The sequence below is a fragment of the Hoplias malabaricus genome, chromosome 15 (genome assembly GCF_029633855.1).
Source record: "Hoplias malabaricus isolate fHopMal1 chromosome 15, fHopMal1.hap1, whole genome shotgun sequence".
NCBI lineage: Eukaryota > Metazoa > Chordata > Actinopteri > Characiformes > Erythrinidae > Hoplias > Hoplias malabaricus.
In genome coordinates this window covers 12,171,971-12,188,922 of record NC_089814.1, presented here as the reverse complement: position 1 = coordinate 12,188,922, position 16,952 = coordinate 12,171,971, and the positions used below count along the sequence as shown (strand labels likewise).

The following is a 16,952-nucleotide window of genomic DNA, read 5'->3' as shown; positions in this document are numbered from 1 at the left end:
ATCTTAACAGTTGAATTCTACAAAAACGTTAAATAAAAAATTTTTTGTTTTGTTTTTTTATTTTTTGCTAAAACCAGAACAGTAGGAAATAATCTTGTTTTATGAACTTGGTCATAAATAGTCTGTGGCTTTCTGTGATGGGAGGCACATTTCTTGACATGTTTTATTGACAGACTGGCAGAATCTCACCTTGAGTTGGAACAGTGTGTGTGCTTCACTGCTCTGCTTTTTACCCTCAGCTGTGATTGCTTTTGTTTTCAGGTCACCTCCTATCTTTCGCGCCAACTTTTCCAATTTGTCAGGACCTGTTATATGAACACCAAAGCCATGCTCAGATAGTGCCGGAGGAAAGCAGGTCTGAAGAAATGTACATATAGCCTTAAAGAAAAAGCAACAAAGCAGAGTAGCTAATTGGGTGTGCTACAATTTCATGCTTTCTGAGCAATGTGAGTCTTCCCCTGAACAGATTCCATGAAAAAAAAAATCTTCCCTCTGCAAGTTCATCAAATAAATTTTGAAATAAAGGCTGCGGTCCATTAATAGAAAATTATCCAGCCTCATGATTAATTGTGTTAAACTTATGAAAGTGTGTTTTTGAACAAATCAAAGCGAGGAAATGATGGATGAGGATGCGTGATGAATGAAGAAAGCATCTGAACCAAATTGAAAGTGTACTCATCCGTTCTCTCCTCACAACTAATGATAAATTGAGCATGTCACACTGAACAATACATGTAGAGATTTAAACCTAATCCCCCTCTCAAAGGTGGGAAAAGGCTGTGGCAGGTAGTTTTGCATCAAATGTGAATTATATCAGATTGTTTGTAGGCTGTTTGTATTGGAGTTATTGTTTTTGTTGACATTTGGGGTGTTTGTTCTGTTCATAGTTTAAAAAGCAGTGTATGAAGCTGGTTTTAAGCTCTTAAACTGATGACCTTATCTCATTTACACATAAATGTATTTGCAAACATAATAAACTCTATTCTTTCACTGGGAAAATTATTTCACAGTGAAGATTTGTGGAACAACTGTGTAAACATTCTTATCACACACCGTGTATATGGTGTAGTGTAAGAGAAGGCACAGGGCCAAAATGCACAGGAATTATACCATCCACTGTTTAAACATTTTATATAGAGATGACTAAAAAGTAAATACATGAGTGTTTGAAAAATACTCAGTGGCTGTAAATATAGATATAAATATGGCCTTCCAGGATATAACTCAGGCACTGGATCATGTGATTTGGCTCTGTATGTGTGTATATGTTTGTTATGTCCATTAGGCAGGTGATATGGTGAGGGCCAACACTTCAGAATGACTAGAGTTGTATAAGCATTTCATATTTTTTAATAAATTCACTAAAAGTGACCCTTCTTTACTTTCATATATTCACACTTGGTGTTGTTCTACATCAAAAGAAAACTTTGTCCAAAGAAAAAAAAAACCCTATTGTGAAAAAATGGTCCTAATTGACAAGCTGCCAAAGTTCCAGATGATCAAATTCATATTAAGATTGCATCTGGCCCCGTTCCAGGCCACAGTGTGTGTTGTAAATAATATTGCCATCTGTGAGGTGCCGACAGTTGGGAAATAAGAAGTCACATGACTATAATTAATGTAGAGAAAATAAAGAAGGCAGTGTCTCCATAAACATTCCTGTTCATTGTGAGTTGATTTTCCTTTTCTTCATGCAGCCCACCTAGAACTAATCACACACACTAATACTATATCAACTCTTCATTTAGCTATTAATGAAACTGAGGATTTGTCACTGCTGCCAGAGCGGGTAGCTACTGATCACTTGCTAAGAAAGATAATGAAGTATAATAACCAATAAAAAATATTAAAACTTGAGCAGAAGCAGGTTACATTTAACACTCACAGATAGTGTATTGTGTCACTGCTAAACATAACAACAAATAATAAATGTGTTAAATATTAATGTTTAATGTTTCTTATTTGTTATTATAGCTCATTATCTTTCTGATGACATCAGATGAGCACTATAAATCCATAAACATGTTTGTTCTATAAAACTATGCTTTAAAAAATAATAATAATATTAGTTTATGGATTTATGATGCTCATCTGATGTCCTGCTGTGTATATTTTTAGATTAGTAGTCATTTTCTGCAGCTTGTTTTTCACTAGTACACAGCACACTACTGACATAACTTTAAATGTCTCCAGCCCCCTCATGTCTGACGAAGCCTTTTCATTTCTTTAAAGAAGGTATTGATATCTCATAAAAGCTATTTCAGTTTTTACAAAACATATCCTGAACCTGTCATTGAATCAGTAATATGTTGTTTAACGTTAATTGTGTCATGGTTTATTCCAAGTGTTCTCTGTGTGTCTGCATGAGTTTCCTCCAGGAGCTTCAGTTTTCAACACATGTTGGTAGGTAGACTGGCTGTGTGAAATTGTTCACAAATGTGAGTGTGAGAGGGGCTGGGTGAGTCTGGGATGCCTTGTGATGGTCAAGCCACATGGTATATGTTTGTTTCTACATTGTGCCCTGTGATTCAAGCCAGGCTCCAGACCCACCCCGACCCTGATCGAGATGAAATGGTTGCAAAAGAGATTGATTGAATGTACGTTCTTAACATATAACACTTTGCTGCATTCTTCTATTCACGCTATTATGCTGTGATCTCATGTTTGCTTCCCAAATGCTTTTGTGTTTTGGTGTGGGTCACTCTACAATGTACAGTTGAGTCAGTATCAATATGAGCGGCCTTGGATGTAATTTTCTTTATAAGGCTCAGCTAGAATGATTCACAAACGTTGATACTATATGAACAGTTAATTTTGCTATTATAAGACTGTGTACTCATCACTGTCTGTGTTGAGCTAATGATTGCTGGTTATGACAGCTAATGAAATATTATACCATATGTGGTGATGATATTAATTTGATTTTCAGTCGTGTTTCCCTACACCTGCTGTGTTTCAGTTTTCCTCAGCAGCAGAGGTGTGATCAGTGCTGTGTGAGGCATCATGGGAAAATCGTAATGACAGTCACACTGTCTACATTTCACATCAGGGCCAACAGCAAGCCATGCAGTGATATTGAAATGCACTGTTCAATTTCATTTTCTCCAAAGAGGGGGAAAAATAGAAGGCGAAAATATCAGCTCACTGGAGCAGCACACTACAAGTTCACACAGAAATGAATATTTTCTTTAATTTCTCCGCTTGCAATGGGCTTTGAGCCCCGAGACAATGTTGATGGATGATGTTTTAATGCTGCCGAATGTTATTTTTACTGAACAGGGAAAACTATAAATTTTTACTTCATTGCCAATGATCATGCCCTATGCATAAAAGTGTGGCGAGAGCGCGTTGCCCATGAATAATCGCCTCTCGCAGCAGATGTTACTTTGCAGAAACCAATTCTTCAGATAAGATTTGCAGAAGATTAATTGTCTACAGCTGTTTCATGGCCCAGTGCAATCTTAATACATTTATGATAAGTTTAAAAGCTCGCTAGACGCAACACGCGCTCCCAAGTGAGACAGCAGGGAGAAAGGGAGGCTTTATTCCTACATCTGGATTCATATCCTCTATCATATTCATTATTGCCTTTATGCAAGCTGACGGGGGCTGCATGGGTTATTATTGTGCAAGGTGCGGCAATGTTCGAGCCCTCAACCCAATTCCTTTATCCTCTCTTTCTTTCTCCACGGCCCATATTTCTGTTTCTCTCTCTCCCTTTTTCTAGGGAGCGAATTATTCAGATCTGTGCAAATGAGTTGTTTCCATTTCTTGCCCGTCTGGGTGGAAATTGGAAGTGACCCGGTGTGACCCTCCTCTATTAATCGTGGCAAATTGCAGCAAATGCACAATCCGGATCAGGCTGATGGTACAGGGCTCCCCCAATGAGTCCTTAATGAGGGGGATATGACCCATCTGGCTTCCCTCACTCGCACTAGTTAAGAACAATCATAATGTTACGACCCAAACCAGGGGTCTTATCAAGTGCCTTTACATTTTTTTCATTGACGACTAATCATTTCCCCTGGCCTGGTCATATGCCAAATGTTTCACATGTGCCGCGTGTTATTTAAGGGAGCCTTTGTGGTTCCACTACAGTCCAGGGGAGCAGGAGTGAAGGATATGAGCTGGCGAGTGTTACATTTGAAACCTCAACAGATCCCCTAAGGATTCAGAGTATTTTATTCCACATTATTTAATGAAATAATGGCTAGAAAATCCTGAAAGCTCGTTTTCTTAATAATGGGGTCCATTTGCCCACAACCACAATCAAACTGTGATTTGTGTGCTGACAATGACAAATATATTCAGCATATGCTCAATGATGATTAATTTCCAAGGTTAACATTTTTTTAACAAAGATATGAAAGCTGATAGAGCATACCCCTGTTGTTATAAAAGAGCAATGATGTTTTAAAATGTAAAAAACTTCATTTTAAATAATAGGGACATAGGGAGATATTTGTGCAATGTTTACAGTGTTGTTAAGCTTTCATGTATAGGAATCAGTAGGTCAAAACAAAATGGCATTTGAGAAGCAAACAAAAGATATGAACAGAGAAACTTAACAGAGATATGAACAGAACTTAACGTTCTGACTTAAAGGAACACTAGGTAAGATTTGGTACTTTTGCTCCTGCCCCCACCACACACACACACTCAATTGCAGAACAGATATTTCCTGTTGTTCTCACAGTAAAGCAAACCTACTTTATGTTCCCGGTGTTGTTTCTGTGTCTGCGCACTCACGCAGTAAAACAGGTGTATTCAGTATGTAGCTAAATATGAGTGATCTACCCCACATGCTGCTTTTCTGTAGATCTGTCTCATGATAACCATCATCAGCTTGCTCCTTGTTATTTCTCCCCAGCACATTAAAGAGCAATAAAACCCAACTGAGTATTAACTGACAGGTAGGCCATAAATATACCCGGCTAACCTTGGCTAATGCTTCACTTCAAAGCCACCTTGTGCATCGAACATGACTTAATATGGTGCAATAAAACGAAACCTTCACTTCATAAATTTGCATGATTTATATGAGGAATATTAAATTAATTTAACATTATGAATATGCAACAACATGAAACTGATGCTGCTTTCGAATGTTCATTTATTCCAATATGACGGCGACTTAATTAACGAATGCTTTCCTTTTTCTTTCCTTCTCCTTTGTGTGCAGGAAAAGGAAATAATTAAGTTGATGAACTTAATTATGTGCCTCCTGCTCACAGTTGGGTTCTCATTACAAAATGACTTTCAGCAAGTGCTTTTCCTATTCTGTGCCTCAGAAATTAATGAGTGGCATTAGGATTCAATATTCCATAGATAAGTATGTATTTACACTGTATACAAATTCACAGAAAAAAAAAACCTTCCAAAACTGGACTTCACAGAATAAAAAAAAAAAGTCAAATTTATGGAACTCATTAAAAGGATTATATTAATTGGAACAATATATACAAATATATCTCCGTCAGATAAATATCAAAATAGAAAATATATATTTCTCTATATACTATATAAACCACCACTTCACTGCAGTACTGAGAATGATCCATGAGCCAAATCATACCTGCTCTGTGTTGGTGGTCTTCGCTATTGAAGAACAGGGTGAAAGGAAGCAAGTAGCAAAGTATACAGAGCAACCGATGGATTATAGTCTGTAACTGTTAAGTGCTCCTGTATGGTCTGTGAAGCTGAAAGAATGCACAATGACTGTAGAAACAAGAATGTGGTCATAATGTTATGGTTGATCTGTGTACATATATTTATTTTGTTGCTGTAGAATATATTGGCTGCAGCTCTTAGGGAGTGGCAGAGAAGAACAGGCCATGAATGTGCATCGCCCCTCTGCATTTTACATCATCATTCCACTCCACGACCCCATTCCACCAGCCCACCTTCCAGCCCCGCGTATGAACAGATAGCTGTCACGTATGAAAAATAGGATGCCTCCTTAACAAATGTCTCATTCTCTGCAGATTATTTACTTTTAATGGGCGGGGGATGAGAAAAGCACTTAATATGTGGTCACAAAGGCCATGATGTATGGGGTCACTGGAGCGATGGTGGCACCCCAGTTTGCTCTTTTCTAATAAATCTATCAAGGCCTGGGGATTTTGTGTGTCTTATAACAAATTGCGTTATAAAATCCCTATTCCTCCCACTAAGAAGAAAGACAGTGCCAGAGCCACTGAAGTCTAATACATTGTTCTTGTTACTGTTTTGGTTCCATGCACTGTAGCTACACAGCACTTATTTGAACTTAATTCATATCAGATATGAAGTAAAATATAATCACGCATCAAATTTTTGCAGCAGAAATTAACTTCTGCAAAGCCCTGTGTTATAATGTTTACAAAAAGCTTGTTGCATATGTACCTACTGGTTTGACTTCACATTTCCCATAGCTGCATTTTGACTGCAATACACCAATGTTTTGTATTCAGCTCATAGAATATGACCTAATACCTTCTCTTACTTAGCTTTCAAATGTTTGATGATTAACGTGTGTAAATTTCAAATTCCATTATTAATATCCTGAATGATTGTAATATCTACTGAAGTCCCCATAAAGACAATGAGATGGCTTCTGTCATTTGTCTTATTTAAATACCAAAATGATAACACTATATTTCAATTCATAGAGAGATTAATTTTCCTCAGATTTTTAAGTGCTGACTAATCACAGTAATTTCACTAAAGCTTAATCAAACCCCCAAAATCTGCCATCAATCTTCCTAACAGAGCTTTAGTGGATGATTTGCAATTTAAATGTCCATCCCCTGTTTTATCTTCTTTGCTAACCTCTGGAAATGGTGCACATTTTAGCCGACTGCAATTCGTCACAGACGTGTCATTTCTAATTGCAGCAAATGTAATGCAACACACAAAGAGTGCTGTCAGTGCTGTGATGTACAAGTTAACGCAAATGCACACATTACTTCTGTATGTTTGGTTTTATTGTTGATTGTGAAAATCCTCTTGCCTTTTTAGGGCAGTTTTCTGTGGAACACTGTCCTATAAAATTCAATCTCATCAGGACAGTGGCGTTTTAGAAGGAAAAACAACAGTAAAGTGACACTCACATCAAAACTTTCATAACACCAAGATTTAAATCAACTTCACACAAGTGCTTCTGGAGAATTTAGAGAGAATGAGAGTGCTATGTTGTGTGTTTGCGTGTGTGTGACCGTGTATAGAGGACTAAAGCTACACTACTACATCAGTGACACCAATGAGCCAATTCCACAATATAATCGTGTCTTCCAAATTGAATTAGAATTTCTACTTAATGCAATTCTCAAGATTTAATCTAAATCAAACACACATATACACAATGATCAGCAACAGAATTTTGACCACGTCCTTGTTTCTACAATAACCGTCCATTCTTTCATCAAAACTGATAATTCAGGAGCACTCTGCTGTTTAACAATCACAGATTGTCGTCTATCTGTTGCTCTGCATACTTCGTTTATCCCCCTTCACCCCATTTCTGCCAAAACTGGACTACAGTTTCTAATTGTAGAATACAAAGTACTTCTGTATGTTCTGTGGAGCTGAGAGAACGGACAGTAAGTGTAGAAACAAGGAGGTGGTCATGATGTTAAGGACGATCAGTGTAGTGTGATATACAATGATCAGCCACAAGATTAAGACCACTGACATGTGAAATGAACAACAATGAAGTCTTGGGAAAATGTCACCTGTCAAAAGATGGGCTGTTTTAGGCAGCAACGGTACAGCACGTTCATGAAGACCATCTCCAAATGGCAGGTCTTGGGTGGGGTTCGTGGCATGCAGTGCTTACCCACCAAAAATCTAATGCTGTAACTGTGTGTGGAAGCATATAAACCATAATTAATAAATTGTGAAGTAGGTAGATGACTGAGTTGAGAACAGTTATGGGACATTCAGATTTACCACTCCACATTTATCAACATTATTCTCATGCTTCAGGATTCATCAGCTTGGCTATATTTGCAATGCAGACACCACAACCCCTGGCTCCAGTAATCACAATCATAAAGAAAATCTAAAACGCAACATTTCATATTTAATCTTTCTGTGTGGCGTTTGTCTAGAGCTCAGTTATATAGATCTTGATGGGATTTCCCTTTAACCAGTTTGACAATGCAAGGTTTGCTATGACTTTTGTTGGTTTTATTAGAGGAGTAGGCATTGCACTGGATGGTGAAGGTTTGTGTTTAGAAGGTGAAATGAACACAGGAGCTCATCATTGGGGACTTGAGCCTGCTGCCACTTGTTGATGGCGAGGGTGAAGATGAATCACTAGATTATGCGGCAGGCCGTGCTCTTGGTAAATGAGAAAAAGGGCATTGGCCGACATACGCTGCCGCTTTCTCATCATCCTTTTAATAACCTGTAATACTGTAGTGGGAGATTTTTGCCATCAGGAGCCTGATTGATGGCTTTGCCCACAGAACAGCACAAGAGCAATGTAAATTGCCCAAACAGCTAAACATATAAATGATTAAAAAGGCGGGATTCACTGGTACAGCCCTTGTGTGTGTGTGTGTGTGTGTGTGTGTGTGTGTGTGTGTGTGTGGTGGTGGTGGTGGGGGGGTGGGGTGAGGGAAGAGCAAGTGGCCTTTATTTAAGAACATCCCATTTCCAAGAGCAATTTATAGTCTATTGACTCGAGGCAGTTTCTTTTCAGGTGCGGAAATTGTCTTATATTGCAGATGAGATGTTGACACCGGATTCAGAGGCCATTACATGAGCAAACATAACATTGCATATCCGGGTAGAAGAGAGATGTTATCCAGCAACCGGGCAATCATGATCTTCAGTTTGCCGTGACTTAACACCTGCTATTGATGAAGGCAAACACAAGCAGTAAAGCACTTGATGCTTTTCTGTCCTCTCCAAGTCACACAGTTACAATGATTAGGAAGAGAGGCAATGTTTTTCCTCAAACCTGCTGTGTCGACAGCACCGAGGAGAATCTTCAAGTGGCATTTCTCATTATCTCCCTGTCTGTGATGTTTTGACAGCACAAGATCCTTCACTGCCACTCAACTCTATCAATGTCAGGAGAGGGCTTAGCAGCAGACTCATATATTTGGATTAAACAGTCAAAGTCATTATACAAAATGTTATTGACCTTTTAAGATACAACTTTAATAGCTTTTTGTTCTCTCCTTTCTCTCTCTCTATGTGTGTGTGTGTGTGTGCACACGTGTCTCAAGCTGAAATGGCAGCTCTCCTTATGAAGTCCCTGCAGGATTTGCTCCAAATGGAATCCTGTTGTTTATATTCGTCATTGCGTTTGACTGGAGATGCTGAGAAGAATGAATTAAATGAGACTACACTGGAAACAAGGATGGAGGTTAGGATTACAAAAAGGCCACTAATTTTCCACTCTCATGAGCAAGCCTGACTTTTCTGCTTTGGCTGAGTTTATGATTTACTGAGGTGGAAAATCAAAAGGAGAGCAGAAAACCAAGTGAATACTTCCATGTGATTATGGACTCATTTGGTATTTCCAAAGAGAAAACAGTGCTTTATTGACCACAAAATTTGCAGCAGACAGTATTTCGTGAAAAGTATTTTGTGAATTATAGGAGTGTCTCTATGAGGCTGTCAGGAAGTTTTAAGAATATCCACAAAGGCCTTTACAAAAAAAGAAAGAAAAAAAATTAATCAGACTTCCTCCGCACTGAAAGTTTGAGGGAATCTAAAGGTTTTGCGTGAGCTGGGTTGTCTCTGTGGTCTCTGTGGGCTCGTCCAGCATGGTCGTGGGTGTCTGAGATTCACTCTCACCTGGCTGCTGTCAAAGCCGGCACAGTTATTCACCATCTCATCAGCACTTAGCTTTTTTCAATTTCAGACCCAGGGAAGTTACAGCTCTTTGTACAAGTGCCTGCAGTAATTGAATTTGCCGCAGAAATGGCAGGCTGGAAAATTTCATTTTCTTCCCTATCGGCTGTGTATGAGTGTTGGGAGGACCGAGCAGACAGGCACCTCCCCTCTCCAAACTTATCTTATCTCTCTCTCCCTCTCTGGCTTCTTTGGCAAAAGACAGACTTTCCAAGTCTCTCTGCTCCCCACCTCTTTTGGCACAAGGCCAATTTGTTTTAATGCCCCCCCCCCCCCCCCCCCCCCCACAAATTTCTCTTTTCCTATCGTCTCTGCCTTTTTCCATTCCATTTCTCTTTGTCTGTCTTTCCACTTTGTTTCGCTCTTTCTCACTCAGCCTTGTTTAGCAGAAGACAGATCTACAAATCCTTTCTCTCTCGTGTTCTGTCCCTCTCTCGCTATTTGTTTCTTTTCCTCCTGCTCTTTCTTTCTCTTTCTTTTTTCCTCTGGTATTCATTATTTCTTTCATCCTCTCTCTCTCTCTCTCTCTCTCTGTCAATCCCCCTCTCAGTCTGCAGGACACGTTATTCCTCCGAGGGGACAGCCTGGATCCCCTTCTCTCACCCTTCCCTTCGGCTGCATCCAAATCCTCGTCCGTGGATAATCTCTGTGAGCTCGGGGGGCTTGTCACCGTGGCGATTTTCCCCCTAAATGCCTTCCACAAATAATGGTTTTCAGAATGAGCATTAACAGGCTTGATTACACGAAATGGCCCTTTTAATTTACAGCGGGGTTCTATTGATCACAGGAGTGCAGATTAAAGCGTTCAATGAAGCCGGTGATGAGGTATTAAGCAGCTGAAGCCCCCCAGGGGAGCCGAGAGGAGCCGAGGAGAGCAGGAGGCAGACCGGCCGCCACAGCCTGTGTACAGTTATTCCCTCTGTAATGAAGTGCCTCTATGCGGCGGCATGAAGCACAGACAGGAAAAATAGATTGAAGATGATGAGCTCTTCAAAGTCATTTCTCGCTCTCTCATTCCGCCTCATGCCCTGCTCCTCCTGCCATTTCCCTGCACCACTTCTTTGCCAAAATGCCCCGGATTTACTTAGTTGGACCAATGCAATTTTTATGACCTTATTGCTTTTTTACCATGGTAATAGTTTTGAATCAATTTATCAATCTGCAGGAACCATCAGCCATGTTGCCCTCAAAGATCAAGTCCAGGTCATTCCATCAATTCACTGAGGTGCACCCAGATGGAAAGTGAAGACAGAAAAGAAAAGAAAAAGGAAAAAAAAAAAAAAAAGACGACCTCCCCCTGCATCCCCACACCTCCCCATCGTCACCACCACCACCTTCACCATCGCCTCCACTCCTGCCTTGTATAAAAGCAGGTGTCAAACTGGGACAGGATTAACTTTATCACCATTTTGCCCATATCACAATCATCACCAAACTGTACAAGCACAGGGCTAGGGGCCTGTTTTTAAAGGGGAAAAAATTACTTATTTTTTTTAAATACATCCTTTATTATAATTATCAACATTATATATATCCCCCCTGTCCAATGAAAAACATGTATCTCCCAAAATAGCAACAGAAGGGAGAAACCTTCTTACATTTTAATGGAAGTCAATGTATTTTGGGGCATTTTTAAAAAAGTAACACAATATAAAGTTTAAAACAGCCCTAAAGTGCCTATAGGGGTTGTGTAGTACTAAAATCAACCCCTAAGTTCAAAAATGAACTACTTTTGGTTCTCTAAACGAATTTGCAAATCGTGGTTCTTTAAGATGCTTGAAGAAGTATACATTACCAGTTTGGAGTTTAAAGAGAATAACGTAAAGGTTCTATATCAATTAAAGTCTTTATAGACTATGGACTTTATATCCATGGTTAGAACCATAAAGCCCTGGGCTACACATTTGTCTCTGATAGAAACTAATCTCCACTGCTTTCAGTTTCACAAAATAGTTGATTTAAAACCCTTTCTACCCCATGTGGCCATTTTTATTCTGAATTTGCAGGAATCCTTCAGGATTTATTCTGTGTGTTTGAAAGTCTTTTAATTTGGTCGTATTCCCTTGATGCCCTTTGTTTGGCTTGAACAAATGCCAATTAATGTTCCATTTCCCCAGTCAAATGGGATCTGAGCCCCCTAATGCAATTGTGATGAATTATCTGAACTGGCTACTGTACATCGAGTAATGGTAATGCAATAATGTGATAATGACAAAATAGCTTTTAGGGCCTGGCTTTTAAAATGAGCTGCATTTATCAGTGCTCTTTCATTTCAAAAGCATCTCTCACAGTATGGTGCATTTATATGCCTCTTTTCATTTTACATATATTTTCCCTCTCTTACCAATGTTTATGTTAGTTTTAAAGAAATTAGAAATCATTTTATCTGAGAGGAAACAGGCACAGGCCATTTCTGAAGACATGCTTCAGATACTGTAATCCAGTTCTGTTTGTTCAAGATCCCAAACCTGTCCAAAGAAAACCACAAATGTTTTTTGTAAATGTTTTCCCAAATTTTTCCCCAATTCATTTGTCATATAACCGCATCAGCTGCTTTTTACACTGTGAGAAATACATTTAAATTTAAAAGAAATAATTAAAATAACAGCTCCAAAATTAGTTGGAATAAAACTGCCTTATATAAAATTTAAGAATGGCACTGTCTCCAGAAACATTCTTGAGGTGCATGGATTTTTTTGGACAGTGAAAAGAAAGTATAAGAAGAAAGGAGTTTATTCATTTAAACTCAAGCAAATTGTGCTGTGTGTGGATCTGCCCTTCACTGTCCCTTGGCTTTCCTCCGTCTCTACAATGGGGCAATACGTCTCTGGAAGGCCCAGCATATCGGATCCTAATGAGCCTCTTTAAGGCCGTTTGAATTTCTAATGAATAACTCAAGGCACAAAAATAAACACATTGCCATTGATCGTTCCATGAAGATTTAGGATAATCTAATAACTGTGGCCAGTATTTGGCTGGAGTCTGGAAGCCCTGCTCTCTCTCCACAGGGTTCTGCTGTTTCTGAGCTGTTATGACTGTACGGATCATCTCACTACATCAAACCCAGGTTTGATATCTGAAACCCCTTGCTCCACCAGACGTCTTAGAAGAGCATGTGTGTCCCTACGGTTTAATACATTCAATCCTGGAATCAGAAGTACCTGTTACATCAGGTCAGCAGTCTCTTCAATTCTATGGCTTTGTTTACATGCAGTGTATACACAAGATAAACACTCATTATTTGATTATTTTATAACTTAAACTAATACTTTTCCTGACCGTCCAAGAAATCATATCATGCCAGGCCAATAAATAAATCTACAGGAATATGTGTTAGCCTATTTCTCTTGGCAGAATCGCAGGAGCAAATCTGAAAGTAAAAATAAATAAACGTGTCCCTGAATTGGTGAATACTGACTGTTGAAATTTTTAGTGTATTGTATAGTGGGGTAAAGAATAGGCCCAGAGTTTTGTGCTAATGTATACATTCAAAATAAAAAGGAGGGAAAAAAACATCATCTCATTAAAAACATTTCGTAATGGACTCAAAAGACACCCTACTTCTAAAACCACAATTCTGTACCTGGGGGTGGGTGGGGTGTGTGGGGGGGTATTCTATTTGTCTCATTATCATGACATTTTAAAGATGACCAAAATTTATATTTCAAATTATTTTTAAAGAAATACTTACATTATAAAAGCTAGCAAAATATTCTTTGAGCTCAGAATTTTTTTTTAAATACATTAAGCTTTTAAATTATTGTTTATATTTAGAGCAGAACACATCACTGCTGGAATAAAGTATTGCAGCCACCAAATTACAATTTTACAATTAATATAAAAATTCTTAACTTTAAATTATATTGATTTCTTGGACCTTATAAAATGTTAAAATGTTATGGATTTATGTATGGAAATATGTTCAATAAACCTCTTCTTGTGGTAGCCTGGACTGTTTGTTGTTACTACTATGATGGAAGTTATGCTAAATTCCAATTTTTACATATGAAAATAGCAATTCAAACTACATATTACATCAGTAAACCCCGAAGCATCAGGTTGGGTGAATTGTCCCCTGTTAATTCTGCAATGTACTTTATTGAAATGTTATGCAAAATTTTAAGTAATAGATGAGTGCAGTCAAAGCTAAGATACATGATTGATTATTCGATGACACTATCCAGTTTTTTTTAACTCATGCCTTTAGAGCAAAGCTCTCTGCCCCTGGGGTACTGGGCCTGTAGATGGTGATGGGCCTGAGGTAATGAATGTTTAAAATGTATATGCAAGTGTGTCAAGGGCACTTCCTTAAATGTTGTGTTAGCATCACTCATACACATTTTAAAAAGGGGGATGCAGAAGTTGCATTAGAAGGTCTGGTACATCTAGGAATCACGTATTCACATTATTTTCAGTAAATTATTTTTTAAAGCCTTTCAAAATCAGTAAATAAAATTTAAATATATACATTTTAATATTTGTAAATTTGTAAAAAATAAATGCCAAAAGGCTCTTTATAGTGATGTCTTGAAATGACTTTAGGAAAAATAGCAGCTGTACAAAGTTATTTTCACATATTATGAAGGTCCAACAGTTGAATTGTAGGATAGGTTTACTTCAATTCATTTTGTCAGAATAAGCAGGGTGTCTGAGATATAAGGAATCACCCATATAAAAGTGATCCCATTTTAGACAAAGTCTGTGTGGGAACAAGTAAACCATGGCCTTTCCCCCTTCTTTTAAACACAGATTGTGTCTAAATTCAGATCACCATATTCTATATGGGTGTTTACTTACACATCTCTTTAATTACTTTTGAGACACCCTGAATTTTGATGGAAATGTGTGTAAGCTCAAAGGGAACAGTTTTTGGTTCATGTCTTTTTGTGTTTTAATTCCCTTTCTTTATTGTGTTTTTTTTTCAGTCAAGCTGAATATATGTTGTCTGTTTCATCATACAGAATTTTAAACTTCACCCCTCAACTCAACACAGACTGACATTATATAAAGAGGGTCGGAACGTCATAGTTAATCTGATATCAGACTTGTGAGGAAAAAAATATTTTGTTTGATTTTATTCATTTAAAATTTCCAAGCTTACTTATATTCTGTCTACAGAATGGCCACTTGGGGGCTGCAGAAGTGGACAATAAGAGTGTACTTTGAACAGAAAACACATCAACATCCACATTGTGAACACAAATATAAATCCAGTCTAATGAAAACATTTCAAATGGCTCCAAATTGAGAGTCATACAGGATCACGTCTACAGTAACTGAATGTTTACTATGACGCATTTGAAAAATCCCTGAGAGAGACATCCATCTTTCTGTGTGATGTCTGTGTAGTAATGCTGCTCTTTTAAAGCATTGGGGGGTCTTTGTGCAAGGCCAATAAAGAGGTCATGGAAGTGTATACATGATTCAGTGGGGAACATGGCTGTGTCCAGAGACCTCGGCAAGCCCTGACCTACAGAATTCCCAGAAAGAGATCCGGCTTGCAAAGGCTATTATTAGACTAGTGCCCCTATCTCCCTCCTCTTAGAGGTCAGCCTTAAAATGAGCATTAAGAAAATAGCTAATGGAATTTAGGGGTATAATAATATAGGGATATAGTGAGAAAATTCTATTAACAAGATATAAATCATGTTGAGTGTGAGGTAAGTGTTTTTTAATTGATTGATGGAAAAGACGATCCATAGGTTTTCTGAAGACTAACAGCCATTTACCGTCTCCTCTGCAGTAAAAGAGGCAAAAAGGGAAAGATAAGGAAATTACACTGTGCAGGGAATAAATTATTCAGAGAAGATAATCATTTTGTGCTGACATTACTAATGTGAAGAAGCATTTAATCTCCCTCTGCTAGGGCTGCTCCTCCGGGACACAGGACTTGGGTGAAGGTTTTTATAAAGATTAAAGCTACATCCTCCTCGCGCAAGCTGCGATTGCTTTTAGCCTCCTGTATTCTAATCACTGCAGGCGGCTGAGGGAATGTTGCGGAGTGCAGCATTCAAGAACACAACTCCAAAACACTCTACACTCTAAAACTCTTTAACATCACACTTTGTGCCCACACACTCCCTGCTAAAGTCACCACAATCTTTTCAAATGAATATAGTTGCTGTGTGTATGTATTTGTGTGTGTGTGTGTGTGTATGTGTATATATATATATATATATATATATATATATATATATATATATATATATATATATATATATATTATAACTAAATAATACCTTTTTATTTTGCTAAGAAAAAAATATACTGGAGTAAATTCTGAATAAATATAATAAAATATGCAAGACATGGTAGACCCACAAAACTTTCAATATTAAGATTAATATGATTAATAAGATTACATTTCTTATTTTTGAAAAAAAAGGGGAAATTTTAACTCTCACAACTTTCCACTGTGAGAAGACGATTTAACACTGTGTCTGAAATGATGGGGTGCTGTCAAGGAGCTGTTAATGAAGAAAGAATATAGACAAAAAAAGAAGAACATCTGTAAAATAAAAAAAGTGGCAAGTGTTTCAAACTCTTTGAATATCAAAGTTCAGTATTTGATTTTAATGTTTTTTTTTTGCCTGCATGAAAAATGAAGAACTGCAAATCCTGAGCAGATCCTATCACTCAGAAATCCCCATCACTTGACAATATTAGATGTTGAAGCCATTCCAGAAATTGAATGAATGAATGAATAAACAAATGGATGTTGTTGGGTTTTTTTAAATGCTTTTCCATGCCCAAGTAAGTTTTGTAGTTATGATCCAACATCTATTTTATTTCCAACATTTGATTAATCAGTGAATCCTTAAATTAAATCAGGTATTGACTATATATCTCCAGTGGCTGAGAAGTTAGAAACCAAACTACTTTTCTCAACAGCTCAAGGAATTTTAATAAAAACAAGAAATGAATTTAAATTTGTATTGCATTCAGGTTTGACTGCATGTGTTCTCCAGTGGTGAGCAACGGAAGCTCAGCTTCCCCTAAAATGTCAAAAATTAAATGTGTACAGTTGTGTTAACATTTCATTGACTACAAATGCATTAGAACACATAAATATTGAAAACGAGTTCATTCAGAATAAACTACTT

The 16,952-nt window shown here is 37.8% G+C and overlaps 1 long non-coding RNA gene across 2 annotated transcripts in view; it reads right to left on the bottom strand.

Annotated features, from left to right (window-relative positions):
• Positions 1–7,726: 7,726 nt before the first annotated feature.
• LOC136667964 (uncharacterized) overlaps positions 7,727–16,952 on the bottom strand; it is a 97,117-nt gene continuing 87,891 nt past the window's right edge. For both annotated transcript variants that reach the window (XR_010795453.1, XR_010795454.1), the window contains one exon: positions 7,727–7,839. This is a non-coding gene — a long non-coding RNA (uncharacterized lncRNA). The remainder of the gene's footprint in view (positions 7,840–16,952) is intronic.